The sequence below is a fragment of the Lepidothrix coronata genome, unplaced genomic scaffold (assembly GCF_001604755.1).
Source record: "Lepidothrix coronata isolate B3197 unplaced genomic scaffold, Lepidothrix_coronata-1.0 Scaffold54, whole genome shotgun sequence".
Classification (NCBI taxonomy): domain Eukaryota; kingdom Metazoa; phylum Chordata; class Aves; order Passeriformes; family Pipridae; genus Lepidothrix; species Lepidothrix coronata.
In genome coordinates this window covers 284,011-293,404 of record NW_016690234.1, presented here as the reverse complement: position 1 = coordinate 293,404, position 9,394 = coordinate 284,011, and the positions used below count along the sequence as shown (strand labels likewise).

The 9,394-nt window shown below is 63.0% G+C and overlaps 1 protein-coding gene across 1 annotated transcript in view; it reads left to right on the top strand.

Annotated features, from left to right (window-relative positions):
- The first annotated feature begins 1,328 nt into the window (after nt 1-1,328).
- The window catches only part of GSE1 (Gse1 coiled-coil protein), a 66,372-nt gene continuing 58,306 nt past the window's right edge, over nt 1,329-9,394 (top strand). The window contains exon 1 of the mRNA XM_017816341.1: nt 1,329-1,499. The gene's annotated coding sequence lies outside the window, so the exon portion shown is untranslated. The remainder of the gene's footprint in view (nt 1,500-9,394) is intronic.

Here is a 9,394-nt window from a genome sequence, read left to right as displayed (position 1 = left end):
GCTGTGACGCATGACAGGGAGTGATTAATGCTAATTAATGATTAGTTGCTCCAGGTATCAAAGTGCACCCCAGCCCTTTCCCATGCCCACAGGTTGGGGATTGCTGCCTGCTGCTGCCTGTGGCATTGCCCCAGGAGGAGGAGAGGTGGCACGGCATCCCCCACCGAGACATCCCTGCCACCTCCACGGAGCCCACACCAAGCGTTCAGGGATGGGAACTGATCCCTGGGCTTGTCCCTTGCCCGCTGTGAAAGTCACCTTCTGTTAATCATTGGGAAAGAGAAGAGCATCCCGCCATCACCAGGGCAGCCGGTGGCACCCCGCCAGTTGGAGCTGGTACGTGGTGGCACTCGAGGACTCACGGGATGTGCCAAGCACTCGCGGTTGTGCGGCGCTGCCATATGGATTCCATAAATTAAACCTTTCCAGGAAGCAAACGGTAAATTTGTATGTCCGCTCATGTGCGTGGCTCATCGAGTCTGAGGGCTTCCCAGCAAAACAACCATCGTGCTTCAGCTCTCCACGTTTGTGGGAGTAATCCCAGGAAAAATGAGATCAACATCAAATCCTCACCATGCTGCAGCTGTGGCCCTAATGTCCCAAAATTAGGAGCACGGTGTCCCCTATGGATGCCACCTGTGTCAGGAGGGAGGTCACCCTCATCCCGCCATGCCCGGGGTGAGCACAGCATCCCGAGGACCCATTCAGGCCTTGATCTGAGTGGTCCATGTGTCTATCCCAGAGCGGCATGGCGGTGCTGGGATGTCCGTAGTGTTGCTGGATTTTGCTTTATTAAAGCTAAAGAGGAGTGGTGACAGCCCAAGCTGTGAGCCTGGACACGCCTGACATGGGAGGGTGACAGCTACAGCAAAACTGGGGCCACAGCAGCACTGGGGGACACTGGGGGTCAAGGAGGGGGACCGAGAGGGGCAGCGGGAATGTTGTCCCCATCCCAGCAGCACATTTTCCTCACCCGCCTGGCAGGGAAGGCGATGAGGGGTTGTTGATCTCGAGTAAACACTGCCCGGTTGAGTAATCGGGAGCTGCCTAACCGGCCAGCTGCCGCCGGCGGGCGAGGGGACGCCGCTTTGATTCATGTCCTCACCCCCCCTCCAGCCTTTCTTGTCTGGCTGCGCTGGGAGCCATCGGCCGGATCCAGCTGTAGCCCCGCGGTGCGGGCTGGCGTGCGGCTCCCGCGCCGGCCACGTGCACCGGCCGGCAGGAAAACAAAAGCATCTTCTGTCTGTGCGCCCCAAACCCCCCCCCACCCTGTGGCCCCCTCCCCGCACGGTGGTGCTCCAACCAGGAAAGGGAAAGGCGCTGAGTCTCTGTCCTCCTTCTCTTCCAGGCGTCCTCTTTGTCCCTGGAGACGGTCACCGCCAAGCCTCTGGCCGGCGAGCCCCGGGCGGCCGGGGAGAGCCCAGGGACGGGCAGTGCTGCCCCGGACGTCAGCCAGCGGACGGCTTTGGATGTGGAAGGCGTGGACGCTGGAGCCACAAGTAGGTGATGTTGGGTGATACCAGGGGGATACAAGGCTGTCATGGCCAAGGGCTGTCCCCTGCCCCACCGTGGGGTGCACCGTCAGTCCAATGTGCCGCTTGGGTCTCCTGGTGAAGGCTCACACCCAGAGGCCTGGGTCTGGGATCTAAAACCCGCAGCCCCACCAGGAAGGTGACCCTGTGGCACCGCAGTCCCTGCCTGCTGTCCTTGGGGCTGTGAGTCAGGCCGTGGGTGCCAGGGAGAGCTGTGGCGTTGGGCTGGATGTGCTGGGGAGTCAGGGGAGCCCCCGGGGCTGGGACAGGCCACGGCTCCTGGGACTTGGCCGCCCTGTCCATCAGGAGCAGCAGCATTTTTAGGAGAGGTATCATGCGTGCTTCCCGCCTGCCGCCTCCCTGGACCAGCTTGTTTGCCAGCCCTTCCCGGCGGGCGCGCCGTGCCGTGTTGTGCTGTGCCACGCCAGGCTCCTTTGATCCAGTAACAACTGCCGATGCCGGTTCCTGGTGTTGGGCTGGGAAGAGTTGGGAACCGCAAGGTGCAGCGGGCAGGAAGCTAGGGTGGACAGGGAGTTGTGGGAGTGGCAGCCTGGGGGCCAGGGGGCTGCTTGGTGGGGGGTTTGTGACCCACTCCCCCATGTCCCCAAGGAATGACACTTCCTAGGAAGGCGGTGGCCCATGTCACCCATCAATCAGCCCCATAGGGATTCAGCCCCAGTCTGGGACCCTGCAAGGCGCTATGTCCCCCGGGGGGGTTGGAATGCATTTACAAGCTGCTCACAGCCCAGCCGGCAGTGGCGTGGACACAAGCTGGGAGCCGTGGCCTGGAACGGGCCTGCTGGAGTCAGCCCGGGATTTATTACCCTGCCAGTGGCTGCCGGGCAAAGGTGACAGTGACTAATGGCTTGTTACACGCCTGCCACATCTCATCTGTGCACCGCGGCCGGCTGCTGTGCTCCCACCCCGGCGTGCGGGCAGCCTGCATCCCTTCCAGGGGGGGAACACAGGGGCAACCCCCCCCTATGTCCCCACAGGGACCTTGGCCAGAGCGGGTGATAGTGACAGTTGGATGGCTTGGCTTGGCATGGAATGCGTCCCTGTGCCTAGGATGGAGACCTACTCTGTCAGCATTCCCTGTGGCCAAGTGTAGTTGGGCTGGCATGTCGGAGAGTACCACCATGTCTTGGGGATGGTGACACATCCCAGGGTGTCCTGGTGAGCCTCGTGTGACACACAGGACTTCCCAGTGCACAAAACCCCTTGGTGGTTTCCAAACCATGAGCCGCTGCTCTGCCAGCACGGTGGCAATTCTATGTCGGGGTGGCTGGGCTGGGATGCGGAGGGTATCCTGTGTGTGTGTCCGGATGGATGCTGACGGAGCCACAAATGCATTCACTAGGAAAATTAAAAAATTAACAGGCATTGGCTCGCTCTAGATTAGTAAAGGCAGGAGATAAAAGCGGCTCTTTATACCTTGTGAGAATTGCTGATAAGGGCATTTGTTCCTCTGTATTCTTTAAAAAGAATGCAATAAAAATTTAAAATAGAACGGGAAAAGGGAGACAGAGAGGGGGGGAAAAGCATGAGGAGGGCTGGGGAGGGTGTCGCGCAGCACCGGCGCTGCGGCAGCACCAGTGTGGGGCCTGTTGGAGGAAGAGGAGGATGATGGAGGGGGTGAAGAGGTGAGGGTGAACCGGGAAGGGATTTGGGTGGGTGTGCTGGTGGTGTGGCAGTTTGTTTGGGGATGGCTGGGTGTCCCTGTCGTGGTTTGCATCTCCTCCCGTGGAGATGCCAGTTCATAGCTGGCAGTGCCAGGATGAGGTTCCTTGCTGAAGCCTCTCTCCTGCACAGGGAAGGTGGGGGTCCGGCCTGTCTGAGCCAGCCGAGCCTGACAGGCTCGTGGAGCCGACCTGTGGCTGGTGAATGATGGGCAACTTCCTCCACATGTGAGTGGGCTGAGCCCCACCCTACTCGTGTCACTGGTGCCCCAAAGCCCAGGTGCAGGCAGAGCCCTCAGGGTGACAGTGGGATGGCACAGGGGTGACCACCACCTTCCCCACCTCAGAGGGACAGTGCTGTCCCCACTCCTGCACCCAGGGCATTGGGGCACACTGAGGGGGCTGCTGTGGGAACACCCCTTATCTCCACAGGGTCTGGACTCAGGACCACCCTGAGTGCTCACTGTGATGGGCTGGGCTGGCACCCCTGAGATCCGGGGCATCCCAGAGCCTGTTTGGGGTTCCAAGTAGTTTTGGGGTTGGGGGTCAGAGGGCAGGATGCCACCCCAGACTTCTTGCCCCCCTTGATCTCTGCATTCTGGGAGGGGGACACCTGTGCTCTGGGGTCAGGGCTGTTACTCCCCATCACCCTAATTCTTGGGATGCTGAGGAGGGAGGGGAACCCCCACGAGCCCCCCCCCCCCCCCCAGTCTCCTCCCCGTAGGGGATCCCCCATCCCCGGTGCATTGGGGGGTGGTCCCGGGGGGTGGTCCCGAGAGGTCCGAGGGGTCTGTCCGTCCCTGCCCAGCATCCCCGTTCGGGGACCCCCTTTGCCTCTCTCGCGGTGCCCGCCGCGCCCGCCCCCGCCGCCCTGCCCTGCCCGGCCCGGCCCCCGGTGAGTCACGCTCCAGCCGTGCGGCTCCCGGGGCGGCGGGCGGGCGCCGAGGGAAGCAGGAAGCGGCGGGGGAAGGCTCGGCACGGCTCGGCTCGGCACGGCTCGGCTCCGCTCCCTCCGCCGCTGCCCATGGAGGAGCGCAGCCCCCGCTGGACGGCGCGGCCCGCGGGTGAGTGACACCCCCCCGGTGCCCCCCCAGCAGCGCCGTGGGGAGGAGGGGAAAGGGAACTCCCCCCCCGGGTAGGGGTTGTGCTGGAGGGGTGGGATGGGCTTGGTGTGACCCTGCCACCCGCAGATTCCTCCCAGCTCCTCTGTCGAGGGGTCTGGTCTGGGGGATGGAGATCACCCTGGGGTCGGGGGACCCCATGGCATTGGGGACAGAGGTCACCCTGGGGCTGAGAGAGACGGTGGTGTGGGGGATGGAGGTCACCCTGGGGTTGGGGAACCCCATGGTATAGGGGGTGGAAGTCGCCCAGGGATTTGAGGAGACTGTTGTTTGGTGAATGGAGGTCACTCTCGAGTTGGGGGACCCCGTGGTATAAGGGGCAGAGGTCACCTTGGGTTTGGGGGCACCCATGGTGTCAGGGATGGAGGTCACCCGGGAGTTGGGGGACCCTGTTGTGCAGGAAACAGAGAACACCCTGGATCTAGAGGAACCCATGGTGTGGGAGACCAAGGTCACCCTGGGTTAAGAGACCCTGTGGCGTGTAGGACAGAGGTTGCCTAGGATTGGGGGTCCCTGTGATGTGGGGGATGGAGATCACCTTGAGTTGGGGGACCTGATCCTGTGGGGACTGAGGTCACCCCAGAGTTGGAAGACCTCATGACATAGGGGGTGGCAGTCACCCTGGGCTTGAAGGTACACTGTTGTTTGGGGGATGGAGATTACCCTAAGGCTGAGGACCTTGTGTTGGGGGGGATGGAGGTCACCTTTAGCTTGGAGGACCCTATTGTGTGAGGGGTGGAGTTGCCATGGGGTTGGGGTACCCCATCATCTGGGGGACAGAGATCACCCTGAGCTTCAGGCACCCTGTGGTGTGGTGGACAAGAAGTCGCCCTGGCCTTGAGGGACCCCATGATGTGGAAGGTGGAGGTGGCTCTGGAGTTGGGGATCCAGCTGAGGGATGTTGTGGGGAGATGAGACCCACTGAGTGCTGCAGGCTCGGGGTCCGGTGTCATCCAAGGCATTCAGTCCCTGTGACCCACATTGGCACAGAGACCCTTGGGGTCATTTCCCATGGCTGGCAGGGCACAGGGGTGTGTGGGGCCGCGGCTGGTGGCACCAACCTTGGCCCTTCTTGCCTGGCTGCCTGTACATGTCCTGATCCAGGCACACGGGGTGCTGTGTGGGGCCGTGCCTCAGTTTACCCATGCACCATTCCTGTATATCCATGTTTCTGGACATCCAGGATTGCCGGCGCTGGGGAGGGACTGTGCTGCTGATTGAGCCCTGCAGCCTGACGCCGGGAGCCTGGGCACCGCACCCTGTGTCAGGGTGATGCCACGGCCCCAGTGTCTCGCCTGCCGCTGTGTTTATTGCCCTACTCCATCCTGGCTCTTCCAGCCCTGCCTGTGCTGCCTGCTGTGCCCTTCGCCCTGGGGCCCGCCGGCTCACCGTGCCATGCCACTGCCCCTGCCCTGTGTTGTGCTGAGTCCAAGCAACTGCTTTGCGTGGTCGCATCGGTGCCAGTCCCCAGTCAGTGGCATCTATCATTCAGATGCTCCATTGGTGGCCTGTCCCCAAGTGCCCATTGCCAGCGCTTGGAGCAGCAGGGGGAGTGCCATGCTCTCTTTATCCTCCTCCTCCTCCCGCAATGAGCCAGGGCAGGGGGCACGGGGCTGAGCTGGGCGCCACATGGGTGCCCTTTGGGCCATGAGTGGGATCCGTGGAGGGAGTTAATGGAGGGAAAAGGCAGCGGGAAGCCAGTGCCTCTTCCTGCAAGGGCGCGCGTGCGCGTGCGAGCACCGGGGTGAGCCCGTGTGGTTTGTGGGTGTGAGCGAGGGGAGCGTGCTCCCGGCTGCGTGTGTGCCTGGCAGCCTGTTTGTGTAACCTGCTGGGGAGGTGTTGGGTGTGACGGTGACGGCGGTGTGGCAGGGCTGGCCAGCCAAGGCCAGCGGCTCCTGCGGGGCTGGAGGGGGTCAGTGTGCGTGGGGGGGGGTGCTGGCTGCGCACATGTGTGTATGTGTGTTGCACAACCTAAGGATGTCAAGAGGGGTGTGCTGAGTGTGCTCACCCCCCTCGCTGGGTGCACACCGGGGGTGCCTGTGCATGCATGTCCCGCTGTGCCTGTGCTCGTGTGTGCACGCACGACTGTGGGACGCACGGGGCCTTTTTTGGGTGGTGGAGGGGGTTGGGTGCGAGTGCGAGAGTGTATCTGTGTGTTTGTGTGTGTGTGTGTGTGTGTGTGTGTTGGCTGCAGGGCAGGGAGCTGCAGAGGAGAAGAGGGTTGCTTTGGCGGGGGGCCAGGATGCTGGGGGGTACAGGGGGGGTGCCGAAGGACGCAGGACAGTTTATCGCTTCTTGACATGCCAGCGGCTGGTACAGACTGCAGGCTGGGGGACAGCTCGAGGAAGGGGCATTAGTTTTAATCTGTGCTCTCCTGTTTGTTCCTCTGGCCCCTCAGTCCTTTCCCCCAGGCGCTGCCCCTCACCCTGGTGTCTGGCCTGTGGGAGGTTGAGGCCTGGGGGCAGATGTTCCTGGGGGGTTTGTGCCTGTGCCAGCCATGTGGGAGGTGGTGGTCCTCCCCCCACCACACTGGGGGCACGGTGCCATGGGTCACACCTCTGTCCCTGAGCCCTGGTGCTGGTGCCAGCCCTGGAGTTTGGCCTCACTGTGGGTAGGGGCAGATGGCCTCTGCCTCTGCCGTCGCGTCCCAGTGGGGACACCTGACGTGGACCCCCATGTGCTGGTGATGCTCAGATGCTGGGTGCCCCCCAGGGGTCCCGGGAGCCACAGGGCAGCCCCGCCAAACCCCGGGAAGGGCCAGCTGGGACAGGGCTTGGCAGGCAGCGGCTGCCTGGGCAGGCTGCCAGGGGGATTGCCCTTGAAGTAGCCCTTGCTGTGCCTCGTGCCTCGGCTACCCTGGCTGCCCGGCCATGGGGCCACCCCTGTCCCTCCACCCTGGCACCCCGGTGCCCGCCAGCGGTTGCACCGTGGGGTGGGAGGAAGCGCCGCAGCCCTCCCGCGCCTGTTAACGGCAGCTGCCTTATCGTGGGGCCTCCTGGGCCCCCACAACCCCTTATCTGCCGCGGCCGTTGGCCCTGGCTCGGCTCGCAGCCCCCCCATGACCCTCCCCCCAGCACCCGCAGGGTCAGGCCTTGGGGGCGGCCGCTTGGCAGCCTGCCCCCTCGATCCTTTTTGAAGTTTCAAATCCATTTAAGTCAAGAGGAGGGAAAGTTATTGCCTCTAAAGCCCCTTGCGTTGAGCAGTAAATCCTCTTTGCTGGGCCAACGCCGCCTCCGAGCACCCGCGGGACCGGAGGGTGACTCTCGGGGGGGCACAGCCTGAATTCGTGTCCCCCCTATAGCACCCTGCAGGTGGGTGCTTTATGGATGGGAGAGAGTGGGGAGCCCCATGTACCCCCAAAGCATGACCAGCATGGGGTTAAGGGTCCCTTTGAAGAGACGTCGCTAAGCTGGCAGGAGCATCACCATTTACTCACCACCTCCTTGCTCACCCTGACTTGGTCCAGAAAGGGGGTTCCCCTTGTGCCATTGATACCCCGATGTCCCCAGTGGTGTGGCACAGCACCCCCCACTGCCTCCATGCACCCGGTTTGAGGCTGATGGAGCGGGACTTGATGCGCTGGCGGCACGCCGGCGTGTTTTATTTGATTTCCCTTCTCCCGAGCTGGCAATATTTAAATATTAATGCCTGCCTCTAATTGCTGGGTCAGAGGAGCGGGGCGGCGCGGGAACCGGCGCAGGGGCGGCTGATTTTGTTGTCTCGGGGAGTGTTTGCCGAGGAAAAATGTTTGTGCACACACAGACATAATTTTACTCCCTTGGGATTTGCTTGGCCTTGGGAGTGATGCGTGGGGGGGTGAGGAGGGTAGCTGGCAAGCTGTGATGCCACTGGGGCGTTATTTTGCAGCGGGGCACCCCCAGCATGCAGGGGCCCCTCTCCCGCGCCCGAGGAGGGATTGTTAATGGCGGGGGGGGGGTGGGGGTGGGTTTATTTTTTCTCCGGGCAGCGCGGCGTCAGATGCTTGCGTGCTCGCTTCCTGTAATAAAGCGACCGCCGGCGCGCTTGTCACCTGCTCTCTGTTGTGCTGCCAAGCGCAGACATGCCGCTTCTTGCTGCGGGCCCTGGCGCGCTCCCCGCCGCCGCCGCTCCTGCGCCCGCCCCGAGCGCTCGCCCCGTGCCAGCGCGGCGGTAGCAGGTGTTTCGGGGAGGGTGCGACGGTGCCTGTTGCCGCACGCCCTGTGCGGGCGGGGGCCCCCGTTTAACTGTTCCTTGCCGCGGCCGTGCCCCCTGCGACGCCCTCCCCGCCTCGCACGGGACGTAGCGGCGGTGGAAAAGTTGGCACAGGGGTGTTCTGCTCCCCTGGGAGCCTTGGCGCCGGTGATCCCCAGCGTTTGGGGTGCCGGCGCAGTGCCCCGTGGCAGAGCCAGCCCAGCAGCAGGCAGGTGTCTCTGGTTGTCCCCAGCTGTGCTGCACATTTGGATGGGGGGGGTTCGTGCAACATGTGCCATGCATGGGCTGTGCAAGCTGCTGCTGCCCACCATGCTGTGCCATGTAGTTCCCTTGGACACCAGGGTACTGCTGCAGCCCCCTTGAAGGCACAGGGCACTTCCCACTGTGCCATGCCGTGCTATGTGGCCTCCCTGGAGGCACAGGGCACTCCCCACTGTGCCATGACATGCCATGCAGCCCTTTGGACACACAGCCAGCACCCTCCCAGTGCTGTTGGGGGAATTTTCCCCATGGGGGGGTTCTCTTTGCTCCCCCAATGCCCTCTGGATCCCTCACTGGTTTGCCATCCCCCACAGCCATTGTTCCCTGCCTGCTCCCCTGCTGTGCAATCTCCTTCCTCCTGCCTGCATGGCTCAGTAGGCCGTCCTGGTTAACCGGTGTGTTTGTGGGGTCCTGCTCCTGTTAACCCCAGACACAGGAATTTTGCACCTCTGAACCTGGCAGGAAGGCTCAATGGAAGGGGCTGATGTGGGGTCTGCTTCCAACAGGAAGCCCAGAGCGTGGTAAATGCGGGGGTTCAGGGGTGAATTGCACCCGAATATCCCCCGTGGAGGAGGCAGGCTGGGTTTTCCTCCTTCCCACCCGCATCCTG